The 16,456-nt window shown below is 42.1% G+C and overlaps 1 non-coding gene and 1 pseudogene across 1 annotated transcript; both read right to left on the reverse strand.

Annotated features, from left to right (window-relative positions):
• Positions 1-2,756: 2,756 nt before the first annotated feature.
• LOC113910386 lies at positions 2,757-2,970 on the reverse strand (annotated as a pseudogene).
• Positions 2,971-3,313: 343 nt separating this feature from the next.
• On the reverse strand, positions 3,314-3,386 carry TRNAK-CUU. Its single transcript has one exon. It is a non-coding gene; the product is annotated as a tRNA-Lys (tRNA).
• Positions 3,387-16,456: the final 13,070 nt, after the last annotated feature.

Consider the following 16,456-nt stretch of genomic DNA (forward strand, 5'->3'; position numbering starts at 1 on the left):
GGATCTCAGGTTGTCTACATTTCTTTTTTTTTTTAAGATTTTATTTATTCATTTGCGAGAGAGACAGAGAACAAGCAGGGGGAGAGGCAGAGGGAGAGGGAGAAGCAGACTCCCCACTGAGCAAGGAGCCCGACGCGGGACCCGATCCCAGGACCCCGGGATCATGACCCGAGCCGGAGGCAGACGCTTAACCATCTGAGCCACCCAGGCACCCTCAAGTTGTCTATATTTCAATCTCCTCTTTTTTTCCCCCTCCACAGTCACCATCTCACCTCCCCTTGCTGCCATCTGTGGTCTCTACCTCTGTAGTTTATAAGAGGATACAAGTTTGCCTTCATTTTTTTCTCTTATCAAACCCACCTTTTCTGTCAACCTAGATTTAATTCTGCTAATATGTTTCTAACACTTTTTTTTTTAAAAGATTTTATTTATTCATCTGAGACACAGAGATACAGAGAGAGAGAGAAAGCATGAGCAGGGGGAGAGGCAGAGGGAGAGGGAGAAGCAGGCTCCTTGCTGAGCCAGGAGCCTGATGTGGGACTCGATCCCAGGACCCTGGGATCATGACCTGAGCTGAAGGCAGACGTTTAACCATCTGAGCCACACAGGCGTCCCTGTTTCTAACACTTTTTTAAAGTTGTGAAATATGATGCACATACAGAAAAGTGTCTACATCCTGAAGGTACAGCTTGAGAAATACTAAAAGAATGAACTGTGTGTACCAGCTCAGGTTAGGAAATAGAATACTGCGACACTCCAGGGCTCCCCACATCCTCATCCCAAGCACAAAGCCTTGCTCCTCTCAAAGGTCACGCACGTCTGACTTCGGTAGTAATCACTGCCTTACTTTTTCTGTTTTAATAGTTTGACTACCTATGTATGCATCCCTAAATATTGTAGGTTAGCTTTTGAACTTTATATACATGAAATCAATCAATAGGAAGGTTTTATCTGGCTTCTTCCATAAGGCATGACATTTGTGACATTTATGTGTTCTGTGGTGAGTAGTTTTAGGTTGCTTATGTTCATTTCTGAAGAGTATTCTGTCGTTTGTGTATACTACCACATTATCCTCTATGTACAGTCGGGCTGTTGGGTTGTTTGTTTTTGCTACTACAAGCAATGCTGCCAAAAACATTCTTTAAAAACTTATAAAAAAGAAAACTATGTATTTAAGCTATACAACACGGTGATTTGATATATACATAGTGAAATGATTACTACAGTCAAGCTAATTAACATATATTTAAAAAAAAGAATTATTGGGGCACCTGGGTGGCTCAGTCGGTTCAGTGGCTGCCTTCGGCTCAGGTCATGATCCCAGGGTCCCAGGATCGAGCCCTGCGTCGGGCTCCCGGCTCAGTGGAGAGTGTGCTTCTCCCTCTGGCCTCTGTCCCAGCGCCGCCCCCCCCTTGTGATCTCTCTCTCTCTGTGTCAAATAAATAAATAAAATAAAAAATTTATTTATTTATTTGAGGGAGGGGGGCAGAGGGAGAGAGAGAATCCCAAGCAGACTCTGCGCTCAGCGTGGAGCCTGATGCAGGGCTCGATCTCACAACCCTGAGATCATCACCTGAGCTGAAACCAAGAGTCAGTCACCCAACTGACTGAGCCACCCAGGTGCCCCTAATTAACATTTCTTCTCCTCACATACTTACAGCCCCCAAAATCTACTCTCTTAGAAAATTTCCAATATTCAGTACGGTATTATTAACTTGAAATGTGTATCCTGGTGCCCCTGTGACATTTCTTTGGGTAAAGTTTCTATCTAGGAGAGGGTTTCTTGGGTAATAGGGCATGCATATAATTAAACTCGTAGATATTATCAAACTGTTCACTAAAACAGTACTGTGTGCCAGAGTGCTTTCAGTCTCTTTAAGATGGTCATTTTGCCATCTCATTCCAGCCTGCTCCTTCCTTGTCCCGCTTCTCTTTGTTAAACCGGTATCTTTTTATATTGTCCTTAAAGGGCTAATCGGGGTTTGGAAATTTTCTTCTGGAGTACAGAAAGAGTTTATTTTCGGAGCTTAGCTCTTTTTTTTTCCTGGTCTCTTCCATATGGTTCTCTTTTTCTTTATCCTGTAATTTTTTCCCATAGACTCATGTTGGTTTTCCTTTTTTTTATCCCTTGAACAAGGTGAGATGAATCCAGATGGTGTATTTGTCATCAGGCAGGTGAGGAGGGCTTTTGTTATTTTCCCCTCACCTGTATCTCCCACAAAAATGTGTTGATGTATTAATACGTCCAAAGATGTTTTGATATGGTCTCTTTTTCAGAGGAGATGAATGTTTTTTATGGTCTCTTTTTCAGAGAAGGGCAGGTTAATGCACTGAGCCTTCCACTTAACTCCCCATTTCTAAGTAGGTATTTGTTCCACTGACACGCCATCTAGCTCTAATGTCTGATTCTGTGATACATGAAGCATCCTCATACATAAAAACTACAGTCCCCAACAGTCAGGGTCCCTATGGCAGAAGCCACCAGCTGCCACCAGTCCCTCACCGCATCTCCTTGCAGCTCTGCACACATACCAATCACCCAGCACGACCTGCCATTTGCAGACTCTGCCTGGGTACAGAGATTTGGGAGAGTAGGGTAGGTAAGGAGAGGCTTGTGTGATATTGTATTTGGCACAGAGAGGAGCCCCTGAGGGAGCATAGAGGGCAGCTGCCTTTTTCTCTGGTTGTTCCATTCTTTTTTTTTTTTTTTTAAGAGTTTTAAAAAATTTAATGGAGTTCAAATCATTGTGCCAGGTTCATTTCAGCTCCTTCACTCCCAAACTTGGGGGCAGGGACTGCTTCAGTTTCTCTGCCTTCTCTTTGTATGTGATGACCAAGGTGTAAAGGGTATCTGCTGCATTGAACTTGAAACTTCACATTATCCTTAGTTTTCTTGATCTTGATGTATTTTGCATCATTTCACCTGAGTATGAGCAGAAAGTCCTTGATTTCTTCAGTTTTGCAAGGCATGGCTGGGGATGGGGGTGCAGGGGAGTGTGCAGGCAGCACCTCCAGAAGGGACACTCACCGGCAAGAGGTGAGAAGGGAGGACGCAAAAGTGGTTGTTACATTCTCTTGGACTCTGAGTCCGTGAACTGAAGGTGGGGGGAATAGAAATATCTTTACTGATTTTTCGGTGAAGCTCAAACCCTGGTGTTGGGGGATTGGGGTAGTGGTTGGGAAGGGGCCTGAGGGCACTCTTTGGGCCACTGGTAATCTGTTGATGTGGGTGCTAGTTACACAGATGAGTTTAGTTTGTAAAAAGCCAATGTATCATTTATGATACATGAGCTTTTCTGTTCAAAAGGACTTGCGCCCAACGTGGGGCTCGAACCCACGACCCTGAGATTAAGAGTCTCATGCTCTACCGACTGAGCTAGCTGGGCTACATGAGCTTTTCTGTATCTGTATTATACTTCAATAAAAAGTCTTGTTGTTTGTTTCAATAAAAAAAATCTGTATTATTTTTTTTTTCCTCAAGCAGCTTCTTTCTCATGATGCAAACCAGACTGTGTGGTGTGATGAACAACAAATAGGTTTTTCTCTTTGTGCATTTGCACATGCCGTGGGCTTTGTTTGATTCCACTAAGATTCAGCCATAAGGTTATTGATCACTAAGTTATAGGTGTGGTGGGTTTTGTCTTATATTTTCATGACTATTTTAGTGCAAACGTAGGAGCAACTTTATGGGAAAATGTTAACCAGATTCCACTTTGACCTGGAAGCCGTAACATTACATTTAATTAGCAAAGTAGAGAAACATGAAGGCAAGTTATATACTCTTAAGTGTATCAGCTGGAAACATTATAGTAAGGGTGCATTAATACCCCTTCAAAGAATCAAATCTAAATCTACCATGTTATTTTATGGGGTAATGGTACCAGTTTTAGGATGACTACTGAGATTTTTAAAACCTTTTGAGATATTAAACTGGTTTTATGCCTCAGCATTAAAGAAGATAGTTGATGACATCTAGTGAATTGAAGATGTCAAGATAGACAGGCCACATAATTAAGACTGTATCATCTTTCACATACCATCAGTATGACATGTGCCCTGAGGGGTAAAAACTATCAGTTTTTCCTGAATTAGTTATATTTTTAAATGGACAGGACAGTGGTTTTCAAACCTGATTGTGTATCAGAATTATTTGGGGAGCTTGTAAAAAAATGCATACTTATTCACTGTCACACCCAGACTTACCGAGCACATCCACGGGTGTGCCAGGATATGGTATGCATTTTCATGCACTGCACTGGGGCATATAGTTTCTCTTCTTGTTTTTCTAGGATTCTGAGATACTATCCTTACAACTACATCTGGCCCCGAGGGATCATTGGGTCTGGTCTCCTGGTCCCCCTGGTCCCTTGCACCCAGACTGACCTGAAGGGTTTCAAAAAGGAGTTGTTGAAACTGTAACAGTTCTGGGAGTTGGGATGGATTGTAGGAAAGAAGAGGCAGTGTCAGTACAGGAGTGTCCTGCATGGGGAGCTGAAATTTGAGTGTATGGGGGTCACGGAAGCAGCTCAAGATCCCACGGAAAATAATACATTATATGTTAAAAAAAAAAAAAAAAGAAGAAGATAGTAGGAAGGGAAAAATGAAGGGGGGGATATCGGAGGGGGAGATGAAGCATGAGAGACTATGGACTCCGAGAAACAAACTGAGGGTTCTAGAGGGAAGGGGGGTGGGGGGATGGGTTAGCGTGGTGATGGGTATTAAAGAGGGCACATACTGCATGGAGCACTGGGTGTTATACGCAAACAATGAATCATGGAACACTACATCAAAAGCTAATGATGTAATGTATGGTGACTAACGTAACATAAAAAAAAAATTAAAAAAAAAAAGATCCCATGGAATCTTCACCCCTGTTGAAGCTGGGGCTGTTGATGACACCTCACAGGCTACAAGTGTCTATGAGGGCAGTATGATGGAGTAGGGACAACAAGGTCATTGTCAGCAGCAAGTTTAATATTTGAATCCAAGTTTTGACACTTTATAACCGTTTGACCACGTTAAACTACTTGTCAGAGCTTCAGTTTTCTCATCAGTAGAAAATGCAGGAAAATAATATCTACCTCGTTAGGTTGTTGTTGAGAAAATGAAATGTGAATGTGAAAATGCCTTGGTACAACACCTGGTGCACAGAAGGTTCTCAGGAAATGTGTTTTTTCCTCTTTCTCCATGCATTTTCCTTCTTAATCCACTCTATGAGTTTTTAAATTTTTTTTTCAGATGGACTGAATGGTATTTACAATTTTTTTAAAAAAGTTGAGGTATAATTGGGTGCCTGGGTGGCTCAGATGGTTAAGCGTCTGCCTTCGGCTCAGGTCATGATCCCAGGGTCCTGGGATCAAGTCCCACATTGGGCTCCCTGCTCCTTGGGGAGGCTGCTTCTCCCTCTGCCTCTCTCTCTCTCTTTCTCTGTCTTTCATGAATAAATAAATAAAATCTTTAAAAAAATAAAAATTGAGGTATAATTGACATATAACATATTAGTTTCAGGTGCACAACAGAATTGTTCAGTATTTGTACACACTGAAATGATCACAATAACTCTGGTTACCATCAATCCCCATAAAAGTTATGAAATTTAAATTTAAATTTTTTTATTGTGATGAGAACTTTTAAGATTTACTCTCCTAGCAACTTTCAAATGTGAAATACAATATTATTAACTTTAGTCACCATGCTGTGCGTTACATCCCCATGGCTTATTTGTTTCATTACTGTAAGTTTTGTGCATCTTGACCCCCTTCACCCATGTCACCCTCAACCCCCTTCCTCTCTGGCAGCCACCCGTCTGTTCTCTGTATCCATGAGTTTTGTTTTGTTTGTTCATTTGTTCTGTTTCTCTATGAGTTTTTAGTGTCACATTTGTTGCTATGGTAGTTTCTTAGCAAAAGTAATAAAAAAATGAATTCCATTCATTTATTCATTCTACAAATATTTTTCAAGTACCTGTTTCAGTTATCCATTATTGCATAATAAATCCCAAAATTTAGGGGCTTAAAATAAAACAAACCCTTAATTTTCTTATAGTTCTGCAGTATGGGCTCAGGTGCAGAGTTCTGTTGATCTTATTAATGGTCACTCCTGTGGCTCAGTCAACTTCTGGAGCAGCTGGGGGCTGAACTAAATTGGGACGCTGGGATGACAGGGCCTCCTTCTCTTTAGCAGGGCAGCCCAACTTTTCATATAGTAGCTCAGAACTCCCATGGGTTCAAAAGCAGAAGTTCCAGATCTTCTCAAGGCTTAGGCCAGGGACTGACAGTGTCACTTCCAATTCTGTGGTTAACACCAGTCACATGGTATACTCTAAATAGGGAGGGAAGCACGCAAATGTGTGAATATTGGGTGTTGTGGTTCACTGTGAACTACTGATACAATAGACTGTCACAATGACTATTGCTGTGGTAGATGTTGACAAAGGGGCAGGGATACAAGGAAGTGAAACTGATGTCAAAACGTTACATTCTAGGGACACCTGGGTGGCTCACTTGGTTAAGCGTCTGACTGTTGGTTTCGGCTCGTCATGATCTCATGGGTCATGAGATGGAGACCAACGTAGGGTCTGCACTCAGTGGGGAGTCTTCTTGAAGATTCTCTCCCTCTGCCCCTCCTCCCCTTGTGCTCTCTCTCTCTCTCTGTCTCTCTCAAATAAATAAATAAATCTTAAAAAAAACAGGTCACTTTCTAGTTGGAGGTATGATTAATATACAAGTACTTATAAACAACACTGAATTCAGGCTATTAGGTCCTTATACCATTGTCAAACCTGTCTGTATGCGGATGGAGTGCAGAGGCAAAGTTAGGGATGCATGGTAAATGAGATGGGTTCTTGAGAGATGAGTAAAAGCTTCCCTAGGAGCAAGGTGGTAGGCTGTGTGCTTCAACAGTCATTAAACTCTGTAATGGTTCATACTCCACACCTGGGCTATTTGATGTCCTTTCTGAACAGGCGTTTCGTTTTAGCATCTTTCTAGGTCACCAGCATTCCTCAGATACCTTCTGGTTTGTTAGGTGCAGGTTAGCTCAGGAGGAAAAGAAACACGGACACATGGGCAGCAAGAGCAAAGAGGATAAAGCTTGGCAAACAGGGCAGAGACAAGACCCTATGTTATTCTAGGGCTGGTCTACTTTAGGGGGACATGCATTTGCATTTTCTGCAGGGATGATGCCTGTATCTCCATCGTTGGAATTTTCCAAAGACATAACAACTAAGGTCGTCTTCTGTTCTTAAAATCCTCTTTGCCTCGGGGTGCCTGGTGACTCAGTCAGTTGAGTGCCTTTGGCTCAGGTCATGATCCCAGGGTCCTAGGATCGAGTCCCGGATCAGGCTCCCTGCTAGGCAGGAAGTCTGCTTCTCCCTCTGCCCCTCCCCACTGCTTGTGCTCTCTCACGCACTCTCTCTCTCAAATAAATAAATAAAATCTTAAAAAAAAAATCCTGTTTGCCTCACAAGATAGGATTTTCAGTTTAAAATTCTGTTCCTGCAAGGAGATCGATAGTCTCACTATTCTATAATTGTCTTCATGTGTATTTAAAATGTCAGGCCTATCATTAGAGAGTCGGTGCTCTGTCTTTGAGCAAGTATCGTGGAAAGAAAACAAGCATTTAGAGCCAAAGGACTTAGGTTTAAGTTCCGACTCCTCAAGTCCCTTAACCTCTCTGGCTGTTTCCTTGTAGGGATGCGGGTTTCCACAATAATATAAATTTTCCCAACTAACTCACCAAGCTAGGAGGAGAATTAAATGACATAATGGCACATAAATGACCAGGTATTCTTTTTTTTAAAAAAGATTTTATTTATTTATTTGAGAGAGAGACAGCATGAGAGGGGGTTGGGTCAGAGGGAGAAGCAGACTCCCTGCTGAGCAGGGAGCCCGATGCAGGACTTGATCCCGGGAGTCCGAGATCATGACCTGAGCCGAAGGCAGTCACTTAACCGACTGAGCCACCGAGGCACCCAAATGACCAGTTATTCTTAAAGTAAACATTTTAGGATATCATGTAAATGTTTTTTAGCTACTTTGATTCCTTTGTGGAATAAGTAAAATATTTATTGCTATTGTTATCCAATGTGAACATAGCAAGCACTCAAACGTTGACTGAATTAATACATGACAGAAAGGTCCCCCTGGGTTAACTGCACATTTATCACTTTGGGGCTGAATAGATGGTAATGTGACTATTAGCTAAATTAAGCATATGTTCATTGGTAACCTGAGAGTCAGCATGCTTAGACACATGGCTTTTAAATCTGTAGAGGGTTATTTGCTGGTATGGAGCCTCCATGGCTGCAATTCTAGAAAACCTCAATAAACATGGTTAAATGGTTTTTGCAAGCCCTCAGATTGAGAGAACAAATTTTTTTTTTTAAAGATTTTATTTATTTATTTGACAGAGAGACACAGCGAGAGAGGGAACACAAGCAGGGGGAGTGGGAGAGGGAGAAGCGGGCTTCCCGCCGAGCAGGGAGCCCGACGTGGGGCTCGATCCCAGGACCCTGGGATCATGACCTGAGCCGAAGGCAGACGCTCAACGACTGAGCCACCCAGGCGCCCCGAGAGAACAAATCTTTTAAAAAAATATTTATTTGAGCGAGAAAGAAGGAGAGACAGAGAATGAGCCGGAGGGAGAGGGAGGGAGAATCTGAAGCAGGCTCCCCACTGAGCACAGAGCACCACTTAGAACTTGGTCCCATGCCCACAAGATCAGGACCTGAGCTGAAACCAAGACTCAGCTGCTTAACCGACTGAGCCACCGAGGCACCGCAGAGAGAACAGATTTGAAAGACTTCAGGACACTCAAATACCATAATAACACTGTAACCTCAACTGGTTATACCTCTCAAAAAGTTAATCTTTAAGTGAAAATGCTAAAATTGCCAAATTTGCTTTTTATCTTATTCTGATAAAGTCATAAGAAGGTCCTTCTAAAAAAAAAAAAAAAACCCAAAAACCAAAAACACCACAATACAAAAAAACTGAAATACTCTAGGACAAGGGTCGGCAAACTATGGCCCATGAGCCAATTCTGGCCCCCTGCCTGTTTCTCTATGGTCTGCAAACTAAGACTATTTCTCCTTTCTAAATTGTTGAACGAAAATATTTTATGACATGTGAAAATGATGTGAAATTCCAATTTCAGTGCCCATCAGTAAAGTTTTATTGTAACTCAGCCATGCACATTCATTTACATGTTGTCTGCAGCTGCTTTCATGCCACAAACAGCAGAGTCGAATAGTTACAATGGAGACCGCAGGGCCACAAAGTCTAGAATATGTGCCCTATGGCCCCCTGCAGAAAAAGGTCACCGATTCCAGTTCCAGTCTCTTTACAAGGGAAGCCGAGGAGCTGGAATTTTCCACCTGATATTTGGGATTGCCGGATAGGCAATGAGGAGCTGCAGGGGCCTGTCACCCTTGAAAACACGTCTATTGGCCCCAGTGATGGGAATTTCTTTCCTGTGTATGGTGGTTTCCAGTCCTGTAGAGACTTGGAGATTTTCACCAGGCTTCTCATTATTCAGACAGGAGGAATTCTCTTATTCAATGAATATATATAGAATATGTAGTAATGATGTATTTCATACGAGGCCAGATGCCGGAGGAGAGTGAGAGTGTCTGATCTGCAGGAGCACACTGTCTAGGCAGGCAAAACAAGATGTGCACACACAAATCTGGAGCATAATAGTGCTGGATCAGGAAGACAACTTTTATTTTTGTCCGTGTAGCATTGTTCCTTTTGGAATGAGAAACCTTCTTTTGGGATCCTCCCTTCCCCCTTCTCAGTGCATGGGCTTTGGGTGGAGCTGATCTGTTTTTTTTTTTTTGTTTTTTTGCTTTTTTAAGATTTTATTTACTTATTTGGGACCGAGAGATAGAGAGAGCATGAACAGGGGGTTGGGGGAGTGGGAGAGGGAGAAGCAGGCTCCCATTGAGCAGGGATCCCGATGCAGGGCTTGATCCCAGGACCCCGGGATCATGACCTGAGCCGAAGGCAGACGCTTAACCAGCTGAACCACCCAGGTGCCCTGGGTGGGGCTGATCTTGACCCCGATGCCAGAGGTGAGCCTATAACCCAGGGTTGGGCCTCCTGCCAACAGCCTCAGGACTTCTTCCAGAACTTTGGGGAAGAGGGTCTCTTTTCCTGGGGTCTCCAACTCCTAGGATCATATAAGCCACCTTGTGGGGAGAGCTTGACTGGGAAAGAAACTGCATAGAGGGAAGGCAAAGGCAAAGAGATGGAGAAGGAGGCGGAGATCCTCATGACACTGAAGGACCCTCGGGACACAGCTGGCCCTTAATTCCTTCCTCCTCTTCTGGGAACCAGCGCGGCCCCTTTATGAGATTTCTTGCCAGTGAAAGATAAGACGATGTAGGCCAGGGTGAGTGGATAGACAGAGAGATGGAAGTCAGAGAAGAGCAAGAACAGAGGCAGCTGATGCATCTGGGAAGATGTTGCAGATGTGGTGGACCTCGCTGGGCTTGGGAGGATGGAGGTGGGTAGGCTCTGTGAAGGGGGAGAAAGAAGGGCCCAGGGAAAGAGTGAGAAAGGAAAAGTCCATTTTTGAAATCCATTATTGAAATGCAAATAGTCAGGAAGCAACTGATTTCTGTGCATTGATTTTGTACCCTGCCATATTACTGAATTGCTGCATGAGTTCTAGTAATTTGGGGGTGGAGTCTTTTGGGTTTTCCACATAAAGTATCATGTCATCTGCGAAAAGAGAGAGTTTGACTTCTTCTTTGCCAATTTGAATACATTTTATTTCTTTTTGTTGTCTGATTGCTGTTGCTAGGACTTCTAGTACTATGTTAAACAATAGTGGCGAGAGTAAGCCTCCTTGACGTGTTCCTGATCTTAAGGGAAAGGCTCTCAGCTTTTCCCTATTGAGGATGATATTCGCTGTGGGTTTTTCATAGATGGATTTTATGAACTTATACACTAACAATGCATCTGTAGAAAGAGAAATTAAAGAAACGATTCCATTTACAATAGCACCAAAAACCATAAGATACCTCGGAATAAACCTAACCAAAGAGGTAAAGGATCTATACTCTAGGAACTACAGAACACTCATGAAAGAAATTGAAGAAGACACAAAAAGATGGGAAGACATTCCATGCTCCTGGATTGGAAGAATAAACATTGTTAAAATGTCTATGCTACCCAGAGCAATCTATACCTTCAGTGCCAATGACATTTTTCAAAGTGCTGGAACAAACAGTCCTAAAATTTGTATGGAATCAGAAAAGACCCCGAATTGCCAAGGAAATGCTTAAAAAGAAAAAGCTGGGGGCATCACGTTGCCCGATTTCAAGCTATATGACAAAGCAGTGATCACCAAGACAGCATGGTACTGGCACAAAAACAGACACATAGACCAATGGAACAGAATAGAGAACCCAGATATGGACCCTCAACTCTATGGTCAAATAATCTTTGACAAAGCAGGAAAAAATATGCAATGGAAAAAAGTCTCTTCAATAAATGGTGCTGGGAAAATTGGACAGCCACATGCAGAAGAATGAAACTCGAACATTCTCTAACACCATACACAAAGATAAACTCAAAATGGATGAAAGACCTCAATGTGAGACAGGAATCCATGTCCCTAGAGGAGAACATATGCAGTAACCTCTTCAACATCGGCTACGGCAACTTCTTTCAAGATAACATCTCCAAAGGCTAATGAAACAAAAGCAAAAATGAACTTTTGGGACTTCATCAAGATAAAAAGCTTCTGCACAGCAAAGGAAACAGTCAACAAAACAAAGAGGCAACCCACAGAATGGGAGAAGATATTTGCAAATGACACTACAGATAAAGGGCTGGTATCCAAGATCTATAAAGAACTTCTCAAACTCAACACCCAAAAAACAAGTAAGTCAAAAAGTGAGCAGAAGAAATGAACAGACACTTCTCCAAAGAAGACATACAAATGGCTAACAGACACATGAAAAAATGCATCATCATTAGCCATCAGGGAAATTCAAGTCAAAACCACACTGAGATACCACCTTACACCCGTTAGAATGGCAAAAATTGACAAGGCAAGAAACAACAAATGTTGGAGAGGTTGTGGAGAAATGGGAACCCTCTTACACTGTTGGTGGGAATGCAAGTTGGTACAGCCACTTTGGAAAACATTGTGGGGGTGCCTCAGAAAATTAAAAATAGAGCTACCCTATGACCCAGCAATTGCACTACTGGGTATTTATCCCAAAGACATAGATGTATTGAAAAGAAGGGCCATATGCACCCCAATGTTCAAAGTAGCAATGTCCGCAATAGCCAAACTGTGGAAAGAGCCCAGATGCCCTTCAACAGATGAATGGATAAAGAAGATGTGGTCCAAATATATAATGAAATATTACTCAGCCATCAGAAAGGATGAATACCCAACTCTTACATCAACATGGATGGGACTGGAGGGGATTATGCTAAGTGAAATAAGTCAAGCAGAGAAAGTCAATTACCGTATGGTTTCACTTACTTGTGGAACATAGGAATAGCATGGAGGACATTAGGAGAAGGAAGGGAAAAATGAAGGGGGGGAAATCGGAGGGAGAGACCAACCATGAGAGACTATGGATTCTGAGAAACAAACTGAGGGTTCTAGAGGGGAGGGGGTGGGAGGATGGGTCAGCCTGGTGATGGGTATTAAGGAGGGCACGTACTGCATGGAGCACTGTGTGTTATACGAAAACAGTGAATCGTGGATCACTACATCAAAAACTAATGATGTATTGTATGGTGACTAACATAATAAAATATAATTTAAAAAAAAGAAATGCAAATGATCAGATGTGAGAAAGAGATGTAGGTTAAAGCAATTTCACAGTCAAGTCAAGTCTTGCAAAAGTGAAAGTTAACTAGACTTCCTCTTACCCCAGATCTTCATGGCTTCCATTCTTTTTCTTGGTAAAGGCTGACTCAGTTTCTCTTAGAATACTATTTGGAGAGAAAAATGAAATGCAAAGGGAGAAAGACAGCAGTTATTAATTCTTCCAAAGAGTAGTTCGGATGATGACAAAGAGAAAAATAAAAAAACATGCTTTGCCTCCCTATGGGTTAAGCAGGGCACCTGTCCAGGTTTCAGACCAGTGGGTCCTCCCAGACACAATAATATCAGATCTGGCTCTTAGCATTTAAAAGGGGATTTTGACCTTTAAGTTTGAAAGGAAATGAAAAACAAAGGGATTACATAATTAAAAATCTGTTTCTGTCTCTTAAAGGCAATTCAATTTAGGTCAGGAGCCAACAGTCTTCCTTTCCCTCTGTTTTGCCTTGGCTCCGGGTACCTAGTTCTTGTTTCTCCTGTGAATAGCTCATTAGTGTTGGGCAGATGTTCCCCTTGGGTGCACCGCGTTAATGGGGAAATAATGGAGGGAGCATTGTCATCCACGAGAAGTTAATATTGGATTCAAAATAGAACGATGAATGAGAGCATGTGCCTCCTACAAGCCTGTTAGCAGCAAACTCTCAACTGGGCTTTATTTATTTTCTGTTTGACCTTGGTCAACCCACCATTAAGAAGGATGGGGTGAAACCATGTAATAGATGGCTGTCTCCTTCTACTCAGGTCATCTTCCTTTTAACATCTGAAAAGAGACCAAGTAGATATGGAAAAAAAAAAAAGAAAAACTCATGCAGATGGAGATTTGAATATCACTGATATTAAGTCAAGACTTAACCACTCAACTAATCACTTAGGTACAATTCTGGGAATACACGATAAAAAAGATAAGTCCCTGAGTACAAAAGACTAAAAATTTCATTTTGGACTAGGTAACCCATTCACAGGTTTCAAACACCCTGTCCCCCCTCAGCTCAGTTGGTTTCCTCACAGGTGAACGCTGTTACAAGTTTCCTATTTACCCTTCGGGTAACTTTTATGCACATATGTGCCAGTCAAATCTATCTTCTTTATTTTCCCTTCTTTTGTGAACAATTGGTTGCATACTCTGCATTTTCTGCCTCTTGATTTTGCTTTTTCACTTAATACATGTTGGAGCTGTAAAGACTGCTTTTTTTTTTTTAAGATTTCATTCATTTATTTGATAAAGAGAGAGAGATCATGATAGAGTGAGTGAGAGAGAGAGCATGAGCGGCAGGAGGGGCAGAGGGAAAGGGAGAAGCAGGCTCCCCACTGAGCGTGGAGTCTGTTGTGGGACTGCTCCCAGGACCCCTAGATCATGACTGGAGCTGAAGGCAGATGCTTAACTGACTGAGCCATCCAGGCATGCTGAGACTGATGATTTTAAAAGAGCATTAGATGTAGCCTCTGGAGATTTGTATATAAATCTTACCACTGTATGTATTTATGGCATAATATTGCTTTAATAAGTGATAAGAGTAAAAAAAATAAATGCTAGGTCACTACTTAAATGATCATCTTCAGCCACAGCTACTAAGTTTTCTTCTTGGCAGTTCTCTTTCCTTTTTACCCATGTAAATCATAGTTCTTGTATAAACATTAGAAAATAGAAATAAGCAAAAGGAAAGAAATCATCCATAGTTGTTATCTCTCAAAAATATTCATTTACATCTTGGTGTTTAATCAAATCTTTCCTCTATTCTCTCTCTCTTTTTCTCTGTATACACATACACACATGTTCAAAGATACATGCAAACATACCTATTTTTAAAAATGAGATCACATTATACTTCTAGTTCTATAACCTGCTTTTCTTACCTAACAGGTTTCTGTGTCAGTGAAAGCAGGTCTAGACCATAGCTTTAAGTCACAGCAAACTATTTCATTGTATGGATAGTCCACAAAAGAGTTAACCAATCCCTTGTGGTTGAACACTAATGTCAAGTATTTGCTGTCGTCAATGACTCACACTCGTAACATCCTTACGTGCCTAATGCCTTATTGAGAGATTTTTCAGATACTTTACCCAAGGACACTTACTTCTCTTTGATTTCTTGCCTTTCCCTTCCTTCCCTCCCCCGCCCTATGTCTTTCTTTCTTTTTTGGTGGGGGGTGGGGTGGCAGGAGTGGGGGAAAGTTTCCGTCTGTCAGGCATTTAGTTCTGTCCTGAAAGATACTGGGCCTAAATCAGGGTGGGCGGCTGGCAAAGGGTCTAAGAGGAGCTTTTAAAGCCTTTTTTTTTTTTTTTTAAGATTTTATTTATTTATTTGACAGAGAGAGACACAGCGAGAGAGGGGAACACAAGCAGGGGGAGCAGCAGAGGGAGAGGAAGAAGCAGGCTTCCTGCAGAGACAGAGAGGCAGAGGGAGAAGCAGGCTCCCCGCTGAGCAGGGCTCTGGATGCGGGACTCGATCCCAGGACCCTGGGATCATGACCTGAGCCGAAGGCAGATGCTCAATGACTGAGCCACCCAGGCACCCCTAAGAGGAGCCTTTAACAGCTGGTGGGAGAGAAGAGAGGTTTCTGCCTCTATAAACTCTCCATGGGCATTAAGGTGCCATAAGCCCTGTCTCTGCACACGCCTCCCATATAGTATTTTTGATACAGTATTTGATAAAGTGGGTTTTTTTTAATATAGTCTTTTAATTTGAGTTCACTGGTATCAAAACGCAGCCATGTGGACTAAATATTTAGCCTCCCAGGGTGATTATTTAGAAAGATAAGACTTTATCTGGATGCAGAAGTCCTGATATGTTTGTTTAAAACAAAAAGCCTCACTATTTAGGGTGATGCTAGGCGTTTCACCAGGGTAGAGTCCCTAGTTGACAAAAGGTGGGAGATAGAGTGGGAAGCTGGAAGCTAAACAGAAGAAAAGCCACATACCTGAACCTGTTGGAGAAGAAAAATACATTTGAATAGGGTGAGAGCAGCCATAATTATATTATGTCTTAATTTGCATCTCATCTCCCAGGCAGGTCATGCAAGATAGCAGAAACAATTAGAATTTCATAATGTAATAATCCTGTATTCCAGAAAAACAACTCATATGTGAAAGCCAGATTAATTCACAGAATGAAGGCGCTGAACTCCCAGGCGTCATCCCTGGTTCGGTTGTTGCATGTTCGGTATGTTCTGAAGCAGGGGAAGCAGACAAGATTGTGGAGGTTAGGGCCTCCCTACTTTGAGAAAGATACACAACGTCGTAGTCTCCCTCCTGCTGGTTCAGTATGGGGTTTTGCACGTGTGTGAGTTGCATCGGAGCTCCAGGCTTTCTCAAGTAAGTCCCGGTTTCCGTGAGCACAAGATCACAGAGGAATGAGATTGTCACTGACAGTGAGGTGCCAGGGAGGGCTTGGTCCCATTGTGATAACTGATTGTCTTCATCTCCCAAATCACCCAGCCTTAAGGTTCCAGAATTGGGGTGTTATTTCCAAGCTGCAGGTTATTAAAGTAAAACAAAACAAAACAAAACAAATCAAAAACTCTTTTCTGACTTCAAATGCAATTAATAGATGTCTTTCTTGTTAAGTAGTTCAAACCCCTCCATTAAAAAAAAAAATGAAAC

Source organism: Zalophus californianus, chromosome 6, assembly GCF_009762305.2.
Source record: "Zalophus californianus isolate mZalCal1 chromosome 6, mZalCal1.pri.v2, whole genome shotgun sequence".
NCBI classification, from domain to species: domain Eukaryota; kingdom Metazoa; phylum Chordata; class Mammalia; order Carnivora; family Otariidae; genus Zalophus; species Zalophus californianus.